We start from the raw sequence: 24,029 nt of genomic DNA on the forward strand, positions 1-24,029 counted from the left end.
ATTGTCCTGTTGGAACAGCAAGTTCCCTTGCCGGTCTAGGAATGGTAGAACGATGGGTTCGATGACGGTTTGGATGTACCGTGCACTATTCAGTGTCCCCTCGACGATCACCAGTGGTGTACGGCCAGTGTAGGAGATCGCTCCCCACACCATGATGCCGGGTGTTGGCCCTGTGTGCCTCGGTCGTATGCAGTCCTGATTGTGGCGCTCACCTGCACGGCGCCAAACACGCATACGACCATCATTGGCACCAAGGCAGAAGCGACTCTCATCGCTGAAGACGACACGTCTCCATTCGTCCCTCCATTCACGCCTGTCGCGACACCACTGGAGGCGGGCTGCACGATGTTGGGGCGTGAGCGGAAGACGGCCTAACGGTGTGCGGGATCGTAGCCCAGCTTCATGGAGACGGTTGCGAATGGTCCTCGCCGATACCCCAGGAGCAACAGTGTCCCTAATTTGCTGGGAAGTGGCGGTGCGGTCCCCTACGGCACTGCGTAGGATCCTACGGTCTTGGCGTGCATCCGTGCGTCGCTGCGGTCCGGTCCCAGGTCGACGGGCACGTGCACCTTCCGCCCACCACTGGCGACAACATCGATGTACTGTGGAGACCTCACGCCCCACGTGTTGAGCAATTCGGCGGTACGTCCACCCGGCCTCCCGCATGCCCACTATACGCCCTCGCTCAAAGTCCGTCAACTGCACATACGGTTCATGTCCACGCTGTCGCGGCATGCTACCAGTGTTAAAGACTGCGATGGAGCTCCGTATGCCACGGCAAACTGGCTGACACTGACGGCGGCGGTGCACAAATGCTGCGCAGCTAGCGCCATTCGACGGCCAACACCGCGGTTCCTGGTGTGTCCGCTGTGCCGTGCGTGTGATCATTGCTTGTACAGCCCTCTCGCAGTGTCCGGAGCAAGTATGGTGGGTCTGACACACCGGTGTCAATGTGTTCTTTTTTCCATTTCCAGGAGTGTATTTAGCATTATTAGTGAACATAATGTTTAGAAAGGATGGGATGAATTTTCTAATGTGATCGTTATACTCATTTATTAATCAAATAATAATTTTTTACTGCAGTGTGGCAACAGGAAGACGTTATGGAAAGTGGAGCACAGGTGAATAGCCTTTTGATGTAACAGTGTGTCTAAATGGGGCTCATGCAATAAACGATTGTGCACGCACAGAAAATGTTCCTAAGCCAAAAATTAAGAGGCATGCTGGAAACAAAAATAAAAATGCAAACGAAGTACAATTATTTTTTGCACCAGAGAATCTATTTCCCAGTAAAGGTGAATATTAATTGCGAAAGCATATTGTAACGCATGGAGAGATTCTGCGTGCTGGAAGAATTAAAACTTGCTTTTGGCACAGCAGAAACAAACGGAGTTATAGCTTCACCTGTGAAAAGGAAGGGTTTTGTAGACTCTGCGCGGAAACCACACAGAAATACGTTGGTAAAAAAGAGGAATGGTACTGCGGGTTGTACGGGTAAAGTTGAATGGAAAAACATCATCAGATGTATGAAATGAAAAATGTGGATAAATGAGAAGTGCGCAGGAGTGAGAAAAGGAGTGAAAAAATTATACTGTAATGTCTGAAAATAGGAATAAGAACTAATATGTGGAACATCTCCGTAAACTTAGAGTAGCACATATCTTCAAGCTCAGGGAAATGGTTTACAAGGGCGGTACAATTTATGGACCAACTGGTACAAGCTAGGAAACCTGATTCTTAAATTGTACCGCTTGCAGAGGTTTAGAAAATTAAGTGTAGTGTATCTCTTTCTCCCAGAAGATCCATTCTTTAATTCAGATACCACGAACATTCTACAGTTTAGAGTGGCACTGTTTCAATAGTTTTATAACTTACTGTTTAAGCTATAATAAACACAACCTCAAAAGTACAATTCAGGCATCTCTCCCCTATATGGGTATGTTTTGCTCCTTCCTCTCGTTACGAAGAACAACTTCGGCATTTCTATAAACTTTCTCTTAAGGCGGTCTCGATCATCCGTCGTTACCTCTTACAGTCGCTCAGCTGTTATTCCAAAGCATTTTTATTTTAAAAGTGGAGAACTGAAGAAACCTTAACCATCAATAAGACTGAGTAAGTGGAATTAGCTAATGAGTATGTACAACGAAGTTTCGCTGCACACTTATAAGCATGTAGCTCGACTTAATTAATAAGGATGGTTGATGCAATACGATTCTGAGTCGTCCTGTGACTTACATTCATACCTATACCTTCAAATGTAACGAAATTTTGGGTCTCCCTACCGTTGCCAGTACAAAAATTACAAGCTAACTAAAACGGGCTTGCAGTAGGACGTCTAAAGGAGAACAGTAGCACGCGGGATTTCTGAAATAACAGTATTATTATGGTCACTACTGGCGACGAGACTGAGGTAACGCACTATGAATCAGAGGCTTTCACCGGAGTGAAACAGAATTTTGATGGCATGCGTAATGACTGACCCAGCACGATAGCCAACGCAGCACAACCAGCACGTGTTTGACCCGGTTAAGACCACAGTTCCCCAGTTTCGGGCAGGAGCGATTCTCGCCACATATGACGGGTTGTCTGTGTACTGAGGCAGCTACAACAGTATGAATAACAAATTAATAATTTTCAGTATACATACAGAATTCTATCATCCATTCAAATGTTCTTATTTGGGTGGCATGCATATTTACAGACTAAAAGGACTTTTATTTATATTTGAAATTTACAATTTCATGCAGACTTTAAAGGTTTTATTGCTGACTTTTTACTATCAGCTTCTCACGAAATTTTCAGCACTCAATTTAAAGTATATTAATTTATTTATGTGATATCTCTATTTATCTGACAAACCACTGATTATTCATGTTATTTCTGTTGCCACAGTCGGGACAGCAGTAAATCTATACAGATTCTGGAACCGTTCTAAACATTATGCTCACATGATGATACAATAACTTTGAAATTCACTTATGCTCGCAATTCTCACTAGAAAGAACAAATTCCCAACAGATTTCTATTTTACTCCAGACTGGTTAACAATGAATTGAATTCATCAGCTAATGACAAACTAAGCACACTACACAGTTTGAGACACACGAGTTGTGGTCCCTGCAGAACAGTCTGCAGAGACACTATGTGTGATAGAGCGTTTTTACCACCTCATCATTCATAGGGACATTGTGTACAACGACCTTGATGGTCGTCACATCGAACGTTACTTGTAGCAGATCTGAATAATACGGGTCCTTTGAGAAGGACTAAAACGGTTCATCTGTAAACAACAATGTTCGTGAGAACTGATTAAGTCTCTTTTTTCCCGTTGATTATTAATGAGTGGAGCTGTAAAACAAATGATGTACTGGGTCACGCCTAACAAATTACACGTAAAAGTGGTCGTATTACCAACATGTTTCTAAAACTGGGCATGGGTACACGTAATATGTAAGCGCTATAAACGACGTTTCTAAATTTGAAAAGCCAAGCTTAGCATATGTCTTTTTTTTTGAGAAGTTCATGTCTTCTTTTTTTTAATTACATATTGCACAGAAAATGTGCGTTGGAAGTGGAAAAAGTGACACTGAATGTATCAGAAGCCAGACAAATATTTCATTTTGCTTTTATCTGTTAGTACGAAGCATTGTTATCGTTAAATGGTCGACTACAAACGCTGTATTTACTAACAGACACTCACTCACTCCCTCACTCCATTGGTCTCTCTTGAAAAGTGACGAACCTCCACCGTGTTTACTATTTTCGACTTCTTCAAACCTCCAGTTCTTACGTCTCGTGCCGCTTCCTTACATTCACTTTGTGATATCCGTAATTCACTGATAGCATAATTATTAGAGTCAAAATGAATCACTATTACCTTTTCATTCACTCTGTATACACGTGCCACCAAACTTAAGTGAAAAGTTTGAGAAGTACTAAAATTAATCAAAATATGAAACCTGAAGTATAAAACGAAACTGTTATCTACCTCAATGCGAAATCTTATGATTACAATGTTAACAAGTTGGACACAACCTGTCTATCCATACAAATGTACTGTTGGAAACCCAACTAAAGTCAACTGAGTACAGTGGCTTAGGGTTACTAACGTAGGACTGCTACTCTTACTAAAAAGTACTGTTGGAAATATATGATCTATCTCTTATGAGATGGAATGGAAATACCTAAACAGTGCAGCCAGAAGTAAAAGGTTCGTTAACAATTATGTACTGATAGGTAGCTGATGGATACTGACACGTTACAGGTTGCATTAGGAGCACTGAAAATTGAAACTTAGTGAGATGACGTATTGGTTAATGCTTGTAATTTATACTTAGCAAACATGGAATTAAAAAACAATTGAGATTTAGCTTACTGGCAGGTTTCCTAAATGACTTCGAGAGAATCCTGTCACCCATTCTGTTAGGTCTACGACTTTTCTTCCGCTGTTTTGCAATAAATATCCGTAGGCGGAAGTGGTTGTTTAGGTGGTATGTCGTAAGTGTCATACAGTAAGCTTAGACAATTGTAAAACAAGGTCATCAAAATAATATTGGATTTGTAATTTCATCCTAAATTTATTCTCGATTGAATACGTCAACTTACGAGCTCAGTTCTTGTCATTTGCCGTAAATTATTGTTTTCGGTTTTAAAGTGAAAAAATCAACGTCTGAGACTCATAAAACGCTCGGTAAGACCGATGGCGAGGCACGTATTAGTGAAAGAACGCGCACAGAATGGTTTTAACGCTTCAAGAACGGTGATTTTGACTTCCAAGACCGGCATGGTGGTGGAAGACGAAGGTTTTCGAGGCTGCTGAAACCGACGGAAACAATACAGAATGCTTTTATCAAAAGCAGTTGATGCGATTGAGTGGAGCACTAAAAGACAAAAGGGCACAGCACAGCGATAGACATGAAAACGTTAATTTCCAGCATGCTAATGCTTGATCCCATGTTGCAAAACCCAGCAAAACCTACTTGGGGGCATTGAAATGGGGACTCCTAACCAACCTGCAGTATTCTCCAGACGTTTCTCGCTCTGACCACCATCTTTTTTCGACCAAAAGCACACGGCCTGGCTGAACTACACTTCCACTCATACCAACAAGTGAAAATTGGATCAGTTCATGGATCTCCTCAAAAGACGCACAGTTATTCCGTTGTGGGATTCGTATGCTGCCCGAAAGTTGAGAGAAAGTAACGGCCAGCGATGACCAATACTTTGAGTCACAAATGTTTTTTTTTAAAGTTTTTCACAATTAAGCCTTGAACTTCGACAAAAAACGGCGGAAGCAATGTCTTAGTAGGTTATGTAAAACTCTTTCTAGAAAAACAGTTCATAAACTGAAGTAACATGTCCAACGTAAGTGTAGCCATGGGCAAATGAATGCCGACAGGCACTTCCAGAATAACGAAGCCGTCAAAAATAATTACGAAGCATTTACATTTTTATTTCTATAGTCGCTCTTGGCTTCCTTTTCATGGCAGAAGCTTAATGGTCAAGGACAAGACTATATATTTAGTGGCATTAACAGGAGGTTTTTATACAAGCCAATATAATATTCACCACAGTCTCGTTTTTATTTTATCATGTAGATACACAAAGAATCACGATAAACAGCGAATGACTTTCATAATTGAAACGAATGATATGCAGTGTAGTCAATAATCTCACTGACGCTGACATGTTCACATGTGGATCGCAACCGTTTCCCTCCAAGCTGTGATATATACGAACTGTTATTGGCACGAGCTTGTCAGCTTGTTATGTGAATGTCAATCAGTGTGTCGGACCGACAGTCTCTCTAGTATATCTACGATTGACTGCCATTGTGCAGCTAGAGAACAACCTACCTGATTCCTTCAGCGCACGGTGTACAGCTTCACGGATCAACAATGCTCCTGCGCTGCTTTGACTCGACGCAGCTGATCTCTAATATTCTCTCCTTGGAGAACACCTGAAAAAGAGAACAGTAATTCTGAAAAATTAATGCCTTTGTGCTCAACAACGAAATAGAGCTACTGCGCTAGCTTCTTAGTACCCAATAGCAGTTGTATTTGGACACAATTGAGATGAGGACTTCCGCCTTATGCAAGACACCTTTTTGCTTTTGTTTCACCCATACATGTTTCAGCACTTTTGTGCTATCATCAGTGGGTTCCATTTTTATTTTTGACTGTAAATTTGTTGTTAACATATTAACATTTTCGTCGTTTACAACATTATGTAAAAGTTGCATTTATAACTTAATTGGCGAAAAGTAACATACCTTACATTATATTATTGTCCTCTTGTTTCGGTAGCTGTTATGCTACACAATATACAACACGTCATCTGCAAACAGCAAAACGTAATTTATTTCCTATTTGTTATGTATTTACGAACGGAAATAAGACTGTATCACGTTTTCTTTCTGTAACTTACAGTTTTGAAGTTGTGGTACGTTTTCCTGTTATGTTGGCAAAGTAAATGGGCTTACTTCTTTGCCTGTGTTCGTGTGGTAATGCAGTTTTTCGATTACTCAAAACGTAGGCGGAGTTTTCGCTGCCATTACGTGTTGTTGTGGCTTTGTGGCATTCATTTGTTTCGTAGCGTGTTCTGCTGGCTGAGGCGCGCGAGTTTGAATTGTATTTGGTGTTAGTTGTGTGTGGTTTATGTGGGTTTGCCTGTGTGTGATGAGTACTGGGGCAGAGAGAGAGTGTATGTGTGTGTGTGTGTGTGTGTGTGTGTGTGTGTGTGTGTGTGTGTTTTACTTGTATAGTTCTTTTATTGTGGCGAAGAGAGTTTTGTTGCACAGTAATGTGTATTCATTGAGTACTTTCTTTCCTTCGGCTATTGATTTTTGGATATGGTAGTTTTCTTCTATAGTTAATTTTTGGTATAGGCTGCTGCTAGTTTTTAGGATGTGAAGGTCAGTTTCAATGTTTGTTGGGTGGTGGTTGTGTGCTACCATGTGGTCTGCAAATGTTGAGTGTGTGCTATTGCTTTTCAGTGCTCTGAGGTGTTCATTATATATGGTTCTGAAGGTCCTGCATGTTTGGCCCACATGTACAGATTGACAGCAGTTGCAAGTAAGTTGGTAGATGCCAGACTGGCTTTATTTGTCAGTGTTGGTGGTAATTCTTCCAAATCTACTCTGTATTGTGTTGTTGGTTCTGTATGCTATGTTGAGTCCTTGTTTCTTTAGTATATTACCCACCCTGTGTGTGACTTTGTTGTTGTAAGTCATTATGTGCCATTTGTTGCTTACAGTCTGCCGATTTGTTGTGTGATGAGTTTTGTTTGTATGAGTGTGTGTTTCATGGTCATGTGCTGTTTGTTTTTGTATTTTGTGGTTTATTTTGTCTACTCTCTTTGCATCATATCCATTCTCCTGTGCAATTTGTTTTATTGTGTTCAGTTCTTGTGTATAGTCATGCTTATTCATGGGTATTTTGTTCAGCCTATGAAGTAAATATCTGAAACTGGCTTCTTTGTGGGTTATGGGGTGATTGGATTGGTTATGAATAATGGTGCTGGTGAGTGTGGGTTTTCTGTAGATTGTGAATTCATGTTTGTTGTTTCTCTTGTGTATAGTGAGATCTAAGAAATTAAGTTTTTCATCTGTTTGTGTTTCTATGGTGAATTGTATTTGTGGGTGGATGGAGTTTATGTTATCATGAAGTTCTTTTATGCGGGACAGTGGTTCATCCATTAAGCAAATTATGTCATCTACGTATCTGTACCAATATATTATTTTGTACTGTTTTGGTATTACTATTTTGTCAAATATTTGTTTTTCTATCTGGTTGAGGAAAATGTCAGCTAGGAGGCCACTGATTGGGGATCCCATGGGTAGTCCATCTTGTTGAGAGTAAAATCTGTTGTTGAATGTGAAGTAGTTCTGTTCTGTGATGAGCCTGAGTATGGCTAATATTTCTTGTATGTTTGTTGTGGGTATGTTTCCTTGCAGTTGGAGGTTTCTTTCTATTATGTTGATTGTTTCTTCTTTTGGGATGTGTGTGTACATTGAAATTATATCAAAGGAAACCAATGTTGCTGTGTTTGGTATGTTTTCATTTTTTATTTTATCTATTAAGTCACTTGAGTTCTTTAGACTTCTGTTGTCAGTGTATTTGTGTATTGTCTGCAGCAGAGTGTGTGTGTGTGTGGTTAAGTGGTATGTTGGTGCTTTGGTGAAGTTAATTAATGGACGTATGGGTATTACGGGTTTGTGAACTTTAGGCAATGATTTTAGGGTGGGGGCCTTGGGATTTTTCTGTATCATTTTTTTAATCTGTGTTTCTGTGAAAATTGTATCGATGTTTCTCAGGGTTTTCTGTAACTTACTTTGGTATCGGTTTGTTGGGTCACTTGTTAATTCTGTGATGTTGTTGCTTTGGATGAATTCTAATGTTTTGTGAATGTATTCCTGTTTGTTTATGACTACTATTGAATTACCTTTGTCAGATTTTGTGATGATGGCATTTTCTTGTGATAATTTATTTTGTAGTTTTATGTAGGTTTTTTCTTCAGGAGTCCTAGTGTTTTCTTTTATGCTGGTTTTGTTCTCTTTGATTATATTTCTTATTTCCTCAGCAACTAGTTCTCTTGTTAGGTTTGCATTAAATTCAGGTGTGTTTAGTGTTTCTTGTTGCTTTATGATGTTTTCAGTTTCTGTTATGATATTTTCTACTGTCCTATGTGAACCATTGTGTTAATGTTATGTTTGGGACCCTTTTCAAGTAGGCTGCTTTCTTGTTCAGATAATTTTATGTCTGTTAGATTAATCACTCTTTTGTGAAAGGTGTGTTGGTTGTATTGGTGGTGGGATTGGTGGGTGTTTGTGCGAATTAACATTTTTGTGAGTTTCTTTTGTTGGATTGTCTGTTTTCTGCCTATTATGGTCTCAGTGTATGTTCTAACCCTGTGTATTAATTCGTCAAAAAATAGTGGGTATGTTATGTGATTAGCTAATTCTAAATGCAATCTGTATAATTCAATATTCAGAGTCTGTTTTTTGGAATACAAAGACCGGATTTCTTGCTTTATCCACATGATTTCTGCCTTACGTTTTGTCTGCTGTGCTGCTGGTGACATGTTGTTTAAAGTTATTGTTACATAATTAGGTACAATTTTATATGCCAAACATAGTTTTTGAACTTAATGTTGAGTATGGTTTTATGAAGTCTGATGGTTGCGTTCTGATATTTGTTGAAGAGCTGCGATGGGAATACCTGGCTTGGTGTAGAAATAATCATCTTGTGGTGTAGTTCTTCTTGTTGTCCCCGTGCTTGCTAAGAAAATGGGATGTGGAGTTCCGCCTTATGCAAGACACCTTTTTCCTTTTGTTTCACCCATACATGTTTCAGCACTTTTGTGCTATCATCAGTGGGCTCTATTTTTATTTTTTACTGTAAATTTGTTGTTAACATATTAACATTTTCGTCGTTTACAATATTATGTAAAAGTTGCATTTATAACTTAATTGGCGAAAAGTAACATACCTTACATTATATTATTGTCCTCTTGTTTTGGTAGCTGTTATGCTACACAATATACAACACGTCATCTGCAAACAGCAAAACGTAATTTATTTCCTATTTGTTACGTATTTACGAACGGAAATAAGACTGTATCACGTTTTCTTTCTGTAACTTACAGTTTTGAAGTTGTGGTACGTTTTCCTGTTATGTTGGCGAAGTAAATGGGCTTACTTCTTTGCCTGTGTTCATGTGGTAATGCAGTTTTTCGATTACTCAAAACGTAGGCGGAGTTTTCGCTGCCATTACGTGTTGTTGTGGCTGTGTGGCGTTCATTTGTTTCGTAGCGTGTTCTGCTGGCTGAGGCGCGCGAGTTTGAATTGTATTTGCCCCAGTACTAATCACACACAGGCAAACCCACATAAACCACACACAACTAACACCAAATACAATTCAAACTCGCGCGCCTCAGCCAGCAGAACACGCTACGAAACAAATGAACGCCACACAGCCACAACAACACGTAATGGCAGCGAAAACTCCGCCTACGTTTTGAGTAATCGAAAAACTGCATTACCACACGAACACAGGCAAAGAAGTAAGCCCATTTACTTCGCCAACATAACAGGAAAACGTACCACAACTTCAAAACTGTAAGTTACAGAAAGAAAACGTGATACAGTCTTATTTCCGTTCGTAAATACATAACAAATAGGAAATAAATTACGTTTTGCTGTTTGCAGATGACGTGTGGTATATTGTGTAGCATAACAGCTACCAAAACAAGAGGACAATAATATAATGTAAGGTATGTTACTTTTCGCCAATTAAGTTATAAATGCAACTTTTACATAATATTGTAAACGACGAAAATGTTAATATGTTAACAACAAATTTACAGTCAAAAATAAAAATAGAACCCACTGATGATAGCACAAAAGTGCTGAAACATGTACGGGTGAAACAAAAGGAGAAAGGTGTCTTGCATAAGGCGGAACTCCTCATCCTATTTTCTTAGCAAGCACGGGGACAACAAGAAGAACCGCACCACAAGATGATTATTGGACACAATTCCTTTTAGGAAAAACGTACTACGAGCAAATTTTTTCTGCAAGTAAATTCCTAATTGGATGGCATCGCTATGAAGTTTGCTTGATACCAGTGTACTTTTTCATATTCCCTTCATTTGTATGAAAACGTTGTTCAGTCCTTAAGAGATGGAACATTTGGAAGTTTCTGGTAAGGTCTTATGGGACCAATCTGTTTAGGTCGCCGGTCCCTAGGTCTAAACACTAGTTATTCTAACTTAAACTAACTTAAGCTATGGACTACACACACCCAGGCCCGGAGGAGGACTCGAACCTCCGACGGGGAAAGCCGCACGGACCGTGACCAGGCGCCTAAGACCGCGCTGCTACCCCGCGCAGCAAGATAAGAAATAAGTCTCGAGAACACTAAATCTTTTTACATTTGGGGATGATCCTTCAATATGTTTCAGAGCCGAAGCACGGTTGTGCTCTAGTACTTGCCCTCATGGAAGTGATGTTTTTTTCTTTTTTAAAATACAAACTTCTTAAACTACAATTGTTTAGGTCGGTCCAGAAATTTTGCGACGTATTCGCCTGTTATTACTTTAACCATTGCAATGCAATTAATTACAGAGCCATCATCTTGGACACAGGATTTTGACTTACTTCGTTTCCAAAGATACAAACACATGTCCCATTCTTACAAAAGCAAAAAATTTGTTGAACTATGTTTGAAACAATCCAAAATTTGCAGTGAAAAGCGTTCTTGCTCATTCATTTTGACAACAAGTGTAACACTAATTTTGTAACAAAGCTTTATCGTAATTAATCTTCATGCAAAATATACTGACACTTTTTCATGTAGTACAGTTTGGGCCTCTTCTGTTTTATGAAAAATTGCATCAGGTATTACCCACAACAAGACTGAACAAATACTGAATAATCTCATCTGTGGTTTCTATTTTTTCGGACAACTGTCAATAGTACTGCCACTGGAGAAACAGAAGGAAGAGACTCTTTGCAAATCTCACTCAAAAGCTGGAAGAATTTCCGTTGCCGATATTTCGTAAAAATAAAAAAAAAAAAAAAAGAAAAAAAAAGCACATGTGGTCCTGTTTTCCTGTTAATGTATTCCAACGAAATAAACTAATTTAAAAATGAGGACTTACATTTTCCGTGGATCAAGTTGGGATTTATCTTTGGTTATCGCGTGACATGTTCTAATACTATAGAAGCCACATTCCATTGGATCAACGCCAAGTTTATATAGTGCCGAGTAATTCTTTTCTTCAATAGAAACAACATTTCACTGGATCAACAATGGCAAGTAATTCTCTTCTTGCTCTCATATGCTGCTGTCTCTTTTCAGCAAGCAGAGACCCCAGTTAATAAAGATGGAAATAGCATTTGTTTCATAGGTGATGATTTATAGTGGTCACATTAATGAAGCACTCTTTCATTATCCACCAAAGAAAATGAGGAGAGCCACAACGGTACAGTTTATGATCAACAATTTGTGCAAAATTTCTCAATTAAATCTATTTGCCCATTGTGTGCTGCTGTAGAACAGTGACCGTTACTAATCGTAGGCTAGTCGTTCAGCAATCATGAGACAGGATGTCATCAATTTAGATGTAAAATGTTTCTGCATAAACAGTGCCAGTTTTCTAGTTGCTCCTGTTGAGGTGACATGGTCAGGGGTTCTCGAAACGAAAGCTTTAATTTGTTTCGGCTTTAAAACAGAAACCGTCTGGGTAAATTGAACATGTATGTACTCCTCCACGCAATAGCAACGCACACAAGTGAACGACATTCCGTTTATGATACTTTGTGCGGAAGTTGTGCATATCAGATGAGATCCATTTTCCTTTAGCTATTACTTGATCAAACACAACTAAAATTTCCGTGCAGATGTAACAAAATTCAAGAATTTATTTTGGGGTATCATGAACAGTTTTATAAAAACTTTTATTTTTGGCGCCATTCGCAAACCTTTGCCCGCCCGGGTAGACGTGCGAGTAAAAGGGCTGCTTTCAGGACGTGGAGGTGGCCGACTCCATACCGAATACCGAATCCGCCCGGTGCGTTAACAACGGGAGTCTGTGTGCCTGACAGCCTGGATGTAGTTTACAGGCAGTTGCACACGTCCCACTCGTTGAATATCGGGCTGGTACCCAAGGCTCCCCTCAGTTACACCATTTCGCAAACACAGAAAACTTTCGCATACTTTCAGATGGTTAACGCTACACAAAGGTAGTTAGGGCACAGGTATTGTCCCGATGCGTGATAGGGAGGAGAAAAACTGACTGGTTAAAACCGATAGCGGCAGTTTAGTTCGAAACAAGCGGTATTTTTCGGTATTTGTTTGGTCTCGGTTATAAGAGGTGTTTTTTTTAATTTTTACTAATAAAAGGGGAGAAAATCAAAATATCAATTAGCCAAAGGGGCAGTACTAGATGTTTATTTTTTTAAATAAACCTTTTACAAAAAAGGAGTACCTTTTATTCGTAAAATTTTGTCTTTCCTTGAAATATTGCGTTTTTATAGAAAACGGGAAAAGCGGTCAGTGTTCTACTGATAAACGAGCCGACAGAAAAGAGCAACGAACACATGGCTTAAGAATTGGTACAGCTTTACTATGGACATAATGTACATATTACGATGTGGCTTGGTCTACAGGATGGCGCATGAGTACATGGAGTGAGCGAGACTTGGACCATGTGGTCTCTACGGTGGTTGTTGTTGTCAGACATTATTTGTATTCCAGAATGGCACTATCACCAGTTTGAAAGTGCAACATACTTGCGGCATTACCTAAGGACAAAACATAACAATTCATTCATAGTTTATCTGACTATAGCCTCAGGTTTCACCCTTTAGCATAAGCCACTCGTAACACCGAAATAATGGTATGATTCTCGATTACAACATTATCACGATTTTTGAGCAGAGTTTCAAAAAATTAGAATCAGTAGACGAATACTGGTGTTTTTTTTTGTAGTATTCGAACACTTTCCACTTCTCGACAAAAGCAGCGATCGGTGGATGGACTAAGTTTTCTTTTATTTATCTATTTAATTTAATATTTCAATTCTGTATATCTTGAAACAGAGGGAGCCGAAATATTTCAGTATTTGTTGGATTTCTACGTTTATCGCAGGAAAGAATAGGAATAAAGTATCGGAAATTAGTTATTTCGGGAACGGGTTATTTTGAGCGTTTTAACACTCAGGTTAAACCGATGTAAAAAGAAAATGATGTAACCGAAAACCGGTTGTTTCAGCGATAACCGCCATCCCTCAGGCGTAATGGAGTAGAGACAGGAAGGGCATACGGCCACCCCTTAAACTAAACGTGCCACATATTTTAATAACTATGTCGACCCACTACCTATGTGCGACGAAGCCACAAGAGAAAGAAGGAAAAAAACATGACCAGACGCAAACTTTTATATTTACAATTAGCTTCGATGTTTAAGACATCATCAAATAGCTATTATTAAGCATAGACCGTTACTAGTCATCTGGTACGTGAGAAGGCGTTGATGACGCAGCAGTTTAGTGTCCTAAAACTATAATAACCGTATACTACTTTGTGATAAAAGATTAAACCTAAAACCTAAAGGATATTATCGATGAAATTGGTACCTATCGTTAACGAAGATATTCGCACGTTGTGGCCAGTGACCCACCTACGGACGACGTCTTCACAGCTGAATGGGCAACAGCTGTTTATCATCTGGTTAGGTGTAGTCTGGTACGCTGTCAAATAGCGCTCTCATGTCTCCCCATTACCGATATGATCCTATTTTGTCATGATGGTCTGTTAGGCGTTTTTTAAAAATCTTTCAGCATCTAGTGATGACGTTATTCTTTCTGTAGAAATGGCTATCTGGTAATGGCAACTTTGAAATAGCTTAGAGCTGTGTAAGTTTGTGATTTGGATTGAAAGTAAAATTGTTTTATAATGACTGGCAAAGTTCTCCGTCGCAATACAGCTCGTTTAAATATTGTGCAGATTTCACACGAGGTTAGCTGATCGGGTGTTTTCGAAAACGAATAGGGGACCACGAGACATTTATATCGTTATCTTGCTACTATAATCTTTTATTTCGTTTGCATTGCACAGTTTTCCACATATTCAGAATTCCTGCAAAAAATGTTGCAGTATCACGTAATGCTCTGGTATCTATGTGTGAAATTGTACTGTATTCGTGGCCCTTTCGGATTGAGTCCGAATTGCAGGGCAGGAAGTTCGCAGTATTTGTCTTATTTTTTATGTGATATCATCTTTAGAATCTTGTCTGCACTAGTTGGTAAAGGACAATCCGAAAGATTTAAATAACGAATTCGTAATGAAATTACTCTTATCCTACTGTTGGTACGAAAAGTTAAAACTTCGGCAGCGGTTGGTTTGTTGGTTTTTTGGGGGAAGAGACCAAACAGCGAGGTCATCGGTCTCATCGGATTAGGGAAGGACAGGGAAGGAAGTCGGCCGTGCCCTTTCAGAGGAACCATCCCAGCATTTGCCTGGAGTGATTTAGGGAAATCACGGAAAACCTAAATCAGGATGGCCGGACGCGGGATTGAACCGTCGTCCTCCCGAATGCGAGTCCAGTGTGGTAACCACTGCGCCACCTCGCTCGGTCGGCAGCGGAAGAACTAAGAAACTGTGGTAGCAATTTTCCCAACTTAGGGGAAGAACTTGTATATAAATATCCTCTTCATTACCCTTAAGTCACAGGTATGGAAGTTACTGACATTCAGAGAGCTACAACCTAAGCTTGCACCTAGAAAATTTCTACCACCTCAGTTTTATGCCATCTGCAGTAAACGGATATAGCGAAGAGAACATCAGCCATAAACCGGCGTGATTCCACTACTTTTCAGAACTGTTAAAGCTCGACTCGCACTCAATAACTTTATTATTATCGGAAAAGTACAAGGTTTACAAACACTTATAAGTGTTTGTGCGCAGTTGGTTATACGACTTTTATGTATCAAATTACTACAGAAATATGTACAATGTTGTATGAAATTAAGAACAAGTTGTGAACTGAAACCTACTGGCAGATTAAAACTGTGTGTCGGACCGAGAATCAAACTCGGGACCTTTGCCTTTCGCGGAAAAAGTGCTCTACCACCTCAGCTACCCACGCACGATTCACGCCCAGTCCTCACAGCTTTACTTCTGCCAGTACCTCGTCTCCTACCTTCCAGACTTTATAGAATCTCTCCTGCGAACCCTGCAGAACTGCTGAAAGCGAACACTCCACTGCGAGAGTGCTAAATCTCGTTCTGGAAACATCCCCTAGGCTGTGGCTAAGCCATGTCTCCGCAATATCCTTTCTTACAGGAGTGCTAGTTCTGCAGGGTTCGCAGGAGAGCTTCTGTAAAGTTTGGAAGGTAGGAGACGAGGTACTGGCAGAAGTGAAGCTGTGAGGACGCGGTGTGAGTGGTGCTTGAATACCTCAGATGGTAGAGCACTTGCCCGCGAAAGGCAAAGGTCCCGAGTTCGAGTCTCGGTCGGGCACACAGTTTTAATCTGCCAGGAAGTTTCATATCAGTACACACTCCGCTGCAGAGTGAAAAATCTCATTCTGGAAGTTGTAATGCAGTTTGTTGTAGCGAGTGTAACAGATTTGTTTGTGAAATATCTTCTCGGATACTGACAGATATCAACATCAAACTGATGCGGTGAGCCAAAGCTATAGTGAATAAGTAAATACGTAGTTGTGGGCCCCGTGTACAAGACATATTTTTAAAACGATCATTTTTCAAAGGTTCAAATTCTGTTAACAAAATGTATTGCTCCTTTCTTCTGTTTTTGAGCTAATCCATCTTTGTTTTGTGTACTTAGTACACTTCTCCGCAATAACAAAAGCGACTGTCACCTTCCCTAAATTTCGCCCGAACTGTAATGGGCAGGATCACTAGATTTAGCTAGTACACGGATTTCGTACAGGCTGTTCCTACAAAACATCAGCTGCAAGAGAGCGACTGATGGAAAGGTGGAAGCAAAGGTGGTTTGTGTTAGGAGGCACTCTCCCAGTTCGCCCCTTGTCTGATTTCCTCGGAAAGTATCTGGTGTGGCCTGTTGCAGCCGGTGGGCTTAGTGGAAGGAGATTCAGAATCAGTTATTTATTTCCATAAGTTACACACAGTGTGTTGATTCTCAGTTGACATCGACTGTCGATGACCGTCGAGGATTCGCGTCGTAAGCGGCCTTGGGCCGGCTCAAGGTAGCTGACGCTGTTCTCTCCGTTCCTGACCGGTCACTGCTTGGCATTCTGCCGCCCGCGGTGTCTCCTGCGCTGTTCGTTCCGCGGTGCCGCGGCAGTGAGTGAAGGCGGCGCGTGTGTTGGACTTACACACATTGATTCTGGAGGTGCTCTGTCCCCTCCCACTCACCGCCGTTGTTCTTCATCTGTCGAACCCCGATAACGATTACCATGTAGCCTGCCTTTCAGAAACGCAAGCGTTCTGACCCGGGACTGTAGGGAAGACTCCAGGGTCCAACCATCTGCAACAGGGGCATGCTGTGATGTTGAACTCTGTGACTCGTGACTATGACGCTGTAGCCATCTCTCCCAGCAGCAGCTGTCGTTCCTCACCTAGCGTGCAGGAAATCTACAGCAGTCTTGGGCCAGACGCCACTTTAGTGCAGTCAGGGAATCGAGCGGGAGCGTTGTGTACGAGGGTTGTCCAGAAAGTAAAGTACTGTAAATTTTTTCTCAGCCGAAAACAATATTCCAGTGAAACTGTCAGAAAAAAAGCCTGTACCTTGCATATTGTTGGAAAGGTTAGAAAACCAAGTTTTGCCAACAAAATTTCTCTTGGGAAAACTTTCTCCAGTCAAAAAACTTCGAAAATTTCGGACTTTTTTCAGTTTTATCAAAATATCTCAGTTTCATTTGCTCCTATAGCTTTGACGTCTATTTTCTTATTTAAAGAGCACAAAATTCTCTACAAATTGTTTACCATTTTTTTCTACTCCCAATATCTAAGGCGCTACAGCGCGTCAAGAAATACCAATTTTTCAAATTTCGAGCAAAGTGGCAAATTACCTAATTTTTGAACACTATTATTTCAGTTTCTATTTGTGTGGTATAAAAATATTACTCATCATGTTATTCATTGGAATTTACCATCTCACTCTGTTGCAGGGCCAGGACAAACAGCATCATATTCAGTAACTACGAACACATTCACGTCGGACTGCGTGAAGTTTATTTGTGTTACAATATGTAATACGACTGCATGCAGGTGCCGTACATTTTCTACAGTTCATTGACGTTAATGATCAGTTATAAGGAAAAGTATGTAGGAATTGTTCTTTAGCGGACAAAAGTGTATTTATTCTTTGGCGGGCGGAAGGCGATTATCTTTAATGATTGTTCACAGCGCGCTGACAGCTATTAGCACACAACAATAAGGGTCCTACAGTTTGGAGTCGCTTCCATTCAGTAAATGTTGTGGTGCTGAAAATGAGTATGTCTGACACGAATTTGTGTTTCATTTGCGAAAAAACTGTGGTGAGTGGTGGATGCAATGTGAAAAAGAAAGGGCTGAGCGCACTTATCGATTGTAGTGCTAAATGCAGGGAGTCTGCTCACGCCCGTTTTTTGAAAACGCTCAATGAAGTGATGGTGCATGAAGCATGCTACAAGAAGTACATTAATGAGAGAATGATAGCTGCTAGCCTTCGACATCCTCAGGAACCAACAGGCGTGCTACGTCGGTCGCAGGAAAAAGGTCAGTTCAAGTTCAAAGGGAAATGCTTCTTATGTGCAAAAGGGAATGCTGATGACTTTTTAACCAAGCAGTTAAGACTGCCATATGCCAAACGAAATTTTGATGGAGGGTACCTTATCCACAAAGTGACTTGGACTCGAAATGTTTGCTTCAAGTCAATAGCCCAAAGCTATGTTTCTTATCTGCAATGTCAATTTGGATCTCAATTTGCTATTGTATTTGATGGGTATCCATGTGATGGAGACAAATGTAGCACAAAGAGTGCTGAGAGGACTCGTAGGTCCAAAATACATTCTTCGGTTGACGTTGTGGTTGAATCAGAGATGGTGAACCAAGTCCCTAAGGACAAGTTCTTGTACAACGAACGAAACAAAATGCGTTTGATCACACTTCTTAAACAGGAATTTCTGGAGTGTAGCGTTGAAGTGCACCAGGCACAAGAAGATGCTCACGTTATGATTGTAACATCTGTCATTTCAAGAACCAAAGATTTTGGAAGTGTTGTCATTGTAGGAGAAGATGTTGACCTGCTTGTGCTCACGACCGGTTTGGGGCAAGGCATTGAAAACTTATTTTTCTTAGATCCAGGAAGAGGAAATGCAGAAGACAAATGGTTTTCCACTGCATCTTACAAGTTTGACAGTGAGTATATTCTGTTCACTCACGCCTTTAGCGGATGTGATACAACATCTGCTTTTTTTGATCAAGGAAAATTTAAGTGCTGCAATATTGTTGCGAAAAATGAACACCTAACCTCAGCGCTTTGCACGTTCAATAAACCACATGCTACCCGTGAAGAAATAGTAACAGCAAGAAAACAGGTTACTGTCGCATTGTATAGTGGAGGTGTCAGTAGTTCCCACACACTAGACCATTTACGGTACCAGCTATTCGACAAATCTGCCACAAAAAGCAAACTGAATCTTGCACGGTTGCCACCTACACTAGATGCTGCACAACATCATTCGTTGCGGACTTACCAACAAGTCCAAAGTTGGATGGGAAACTTGAAACCTCCTGAGAAATGGGGCTGGAATCACAGTGACCACGGTCCAATACCCGTTATAATGAGCCAAGATCCAGCACCGGAAGCACTTCTTCACGTTGTTTCACGCTCATGCAAGCTGAACTGTGGCGGAGCGTGCTCCTGCAGAAAAGCGGGTTTGAAATGTTCTTCAATTTGCAAGAAATGAATTGGGGTCAACTGTGAAAACGTGCCAAAATGTTTATATGCAGACAGTGAAGAAGATTTATGGAGCATGTTGAGGGAACCGCTGACGATATCAACGAACTAGCTGAGGCTGACTCGCTGTTTAAAGAAGAGGTCAATCTGGGATCAACTCTAGGTACAGACCCTGAATCCGTAACTCAGGGTATTTCTGGTGACACTGAGGAACCTGGCCCATCAAAACGTTGGAAGTGATGCTCATATCTGTCTCAAATGCGCTAATTTGCGATATTACAAGTATTACACACCCCAGAACTGTCAACATTTTTTAGTAACCGGCAATGCATTTTAATTGTAATAAAGCTTCTTATATTTAATGTCAACTGTGTGGCTTTTATACACAAGAATAATTACCTACTTAATTAGGTTGCCTATTGCAGCTAATAATAGTTTAGTTTCCTGAGACAATTTATTTTGTGTGTGTGTGTATGTGTGTATGTATGTCTCTTAATGATGTATTTATATATTTATAGTTTTACAAGTACTAGGGCTGAGGTGGCCCGTAGTGAACTTCAGGTAGTGATATAAGAATCACAATCGTTGGGTGCCTACCAATCCTCATGTTGCATGCAGAGAAATTGAATACTTGAAAGTGAGGTGGTAAATTCCAACATATAACATGATGTATAATGTATTTATACTACACAAACAGAAACTGAAAAATTAGTGTTCAAAAATACGGTATCTTGCCGCTATGCTCAAAATTTGAAAAATTGGTATTTTTTGAGACGCTCTATCGCCTTAGATATTGGGAGTAGAAAAAAATGGCAAGAATCAAATTTGTAGAGAATTTTGCGCTCTTTAAAAAAGAAAATAGACGTTAAAGCGATAGGAGCAAAGGAAACTGAGATATTTTGAAAAAACGGAAAAAAGGCTGCAATTTTCCATGTTTTTTGACTGCAGAAAGTTTTCCCAAGCGAAATTTTGTTGGAAAAACTCGGTTTTCTAATATTTCCAACCATATGAACGAGTTGAAAAAATAAACTCTTCTACCCCACTGTTTGGCTGTAGATCTTCGCGTTTTTTTTAATCTTTAACATTATTATCTTGGACAGTTACTCTGTAATTTATACCTCTGTATGCCTGAACTTACTAGATGTCAACAGCTAAGAGTAGACTACTACATGCTACTGTATTTTTATGGTCAATAGTATTTTCAAAGTTATCGAGTTTATGCATGCCATTACTGAGCAAGTTTCTGGTGGACATCCAGTTGTATTCTGTTTGAATTTAATGTACTTTTGATCCATAGATGTACGGCTTTAAAAGTACTTTCCAAACGATCATCCGCCACACAAGTGTTTCGTGTTTCTAAAAAGCTTGTCTGTATGTACTACAAATGTTTTTACGATTCTTTATGTGCTAGCTCTTCGTGATGATGGTTGCTAAAACTGAAGCCAGTTGAGAATGAAGGAGTGTAGGTACATTTGTTAGCTCAAAATGAGTTTCTTCTGTTTCTGTTATTATTTTGAGAACCATAGTTATTTGTGTTAGAGAAAAGGCCGAGCGGTTCTAGGCGCTACAGTCCGGAACCGCGCTGCTGCTACGGTCGCAGGTTCGAGTCCTACCTCGGACATGGATGTGTGTGATGTCGTTAGATTAGTTAGGTTTAAGTAGTTCTATGTCTAGGGGACTGATGACCTCAAATGTTAAGTCTCATAGTGCTTAGAGCCGTTTGAACCATTTTTTGTTAGAGAAGAAACCTCATTTGTATTTTATTTTGAGCTCATATAAAATTAACGTATTTTGGAAGACTTAGCTACTGAGTTTAATATTGCAGAATTAGTCAGCAGGCAGCTACAAAACGGCAGTGTTCTCGGTAGTGCTCTCAGCACACGTCAGTCTCCCAGACAGCGGTGAATAACTTGTAGTGAGGCGTCTTCAGGTTTGCTAATGAGGGCTCACTCTGATGGACGTGAAGTAGCCCAGCTGTCGCGAGAAGCTGCGCTGCCGCCAGGCGGCTGACAGCGGGTCTGAAGCTGCTGGATCTGACTCATGATCTCTGTAGCGTCGCACTCTACAAACTGGTGCGTAGAAAAGGGGGAAAGTAAGATACCTTGACGAAAATTCATCCAGACATAGAAAGAAATGCTACAGTATAGTAAAGAAAGTAATGAAGAAATTACTCAATGAGACAATTAGCAATGACGCTGTCATTCGAAGACAATAATTACAATGAAGACACCGAGATTCATGATGGTCCCCTCCACAATAAAAATGGCGGGACATGATTCTCACTAGGATGTGTGCTCACCACGGAGTATAAGCTTTGAAAAACTATTTTTGTTACTGCAAACTTTAAACGCGCTTTTCTTGAAACAAAATTTTCTAGCATGCGAAGTGCTCTACGGCCTCGACAGATCAACCGATTCATTTGATTTCTTTTTAAATTAAAGATAATTAAACTTTGGGGGCCTTAGCGAGAGCGTCTTTTGTAGTCGAATTTTAAATATCTTTTTAAACATTTTAAGATAGAAAACATTCCAAGAATAAAAAATGGTTCAAATGGCTCTGAGCACTATGGGACTTAACATCTGAGGTCATCAGTCCCCTAGAACTTAAACCTAACTAACCTAAGTACATCACACACATTCATGCCCGAAACAGGATTCGATCCTGCGACCGTAGCGGTCGCGCAGTTCCAGACTGACGCGCCTAGAACCGCTCGGCCACACCGACCGGCAACATTCCAAGAAACTGAGATGGTTTTCAAAAAGCTGAAATGTTTTCTACGTATTTTCCAAATCCTTGTCGTGATTGGGACAAAAATTCATTTCAGTTTCGGAATTTTCTATTTTTACGGGTTTCAGAAATAGCCTCAAGTTTGTATCACGCTGCGCGCGAAGCAGAACGCCTTGAAAGGGACATATTTTGACATGGGCTCCAAGCGCCATTTCTAATTTGTTAAGAGATAAAAGATATATGTATGATAAGTAATAAGCTGGTAAAAAAACCTCATTTTAATAAGAAGAATCCTTGTTCGAAGAAAATCTCTGGACTTGGCACATTTTCACTTCCTCTCGACGATGGCAAATAAGCAAACACAACAGTAGTCTGTTGGTGTGTAATGTGATACACAATGAAAAAACATGACGATAACTTGGTACAGTCTCTGTTTTCTGGAGCGTCTTTAGTGGATGCGGGTGGTCGCCAACCGTGAGTGGATGAGCACATGCGCCGACAGGTCCCAGAGTTCAGTGCCTGTCAAGTCCCGCCACGGCTCTTACCATCGGCGTAGGTCATCGCAGTTTGGGATCCGCCGAGAGATACTTCCTCAGGATCGACAGAGGTTCGACGCTGATCTCGAAACGATTCCCCGTGAGTTAAAAAAGAAAACGGTTCAAATGGCTTTAAGCACTATGGGACGTAACATCAGATGTCATCAGTCCCCTAGAACTTAGGACTACTTAAACCTAACTAACCTAAGGACATCACACACATCCATGCCTGAGGCAGGATTCGAACTTGCGACTGTAGCAACAGCGCGGTTCCGGACTGAAGCTCCTAGAACCGTGAGTTTCAGCTGCACTGACAAGGGAAGGTCCATACTGAAGAACTGCTTACGGTCGCCGCCTGACCACGGAGGAACTCTCGCTATGCAACCGCAGATCGGCCGAGCGGCGACCAAAACAGCCGCGTAGCGGATGAATACAGGGGACAGCGCGGGATTGACATGAGACACAATATGTCTGTGTCTCTATTTTACAGTGTCTGTGTAGTTCGATACAATATCCCTTCGGACACACATACATGTCGTAAGGAATACTGCATTCCATAGGACATGCATGTGTGTCCGCAGGAACATCGCATCGAAGTATACATGCAGTGTAATATATGGACACTGCCCTAATGGATATCGTATTTTTTATGCACATTACAGTATATTTCTATACGTTTGAGGGTGTGGTGGCATGGTTTAAATCATGTGCCACTCATCCGGAAGTATCTATGTATTTAGTAACAATTTTTAACCACATTATCTTTCTATACAAAGTGCGTCGTCTGCCAACTGTGTCAGAGAACTACAGATCTTATTCTGGAGGTCACGTCATGTACGGTATCAGTCCTGTCATAATATCTTGAAGGACTTTTAAGTAACGTCAGGTAACGAAAAGGAGTAAACTCATTGTTCCTGACCAGAATCATGTGCCCTAAATGCGGTATTAAAGTACCTCTAGCCTTATCGAACGTTACAGTAGTATAAACCGTGTCGGCTTTCGATGAACATATCTAGACGTTACAACACCAGGAAAAGCTAGAAACTGCATGCTTGAGAATAACTTATAAAGTGCCGTAAACATGCTGGTGTCGAGCAATGGACAACAGTGTGTGGTATCCACAGTTCCTGTTCCGTGTCATCGTCTCCAGGCGTTAGCATTGGATTACGGTGGGAAGGTGATGTCTGATCAAAACCGGTCACCACCTGTGAATAAAAGTGGTTTTTGTGATCAAGAGTGTTCTATATAATATTTTATAACTGTTCATTGTGATCACTGCTATGCGCAATACATTTACAAAGACCCTCTATAAACACCAACATAGATTACAGAAACAG

At 40.6% G+C, this 24,029-nt stretch overlaps 1 protein-coding gene across 1 annotated transcript in view; it reads right to left on the minus strand.

Annotated features, from left to right (window-relative positions):
• Positions 1-24,029, minus strand: part of LOC124595932 — a 721,865-nt gene that overhangs the window by 416,496 nt on the left and 281,340 nt on the right. The window contains exon 2 of the mRNA XM_047134851.1: positions 5,856-5,959. The gene's annotated coding sequence lies outside the window, so the exon portion shown is untranslated. The remainder of the gene's footprint in view (positions 1-5,855; positions 5,960-24,029) is intronic.

This window comes from Schistocerca americana, chromosome 2, assembly GCF_021461395.2.
Source record: "Schistocerca americana isolate TAMUIC-IGC-003095 chromosome 2, iqSchAmer2.1, whole genome shotgun sequence".
NCBI classification, from domain to species: domain Eukaryota; kingdom Metazoa; phylum Arthropoda; class Insecta; order Orthoptera; family Acrididae; genus Schistocerca; species Schistocerca americana.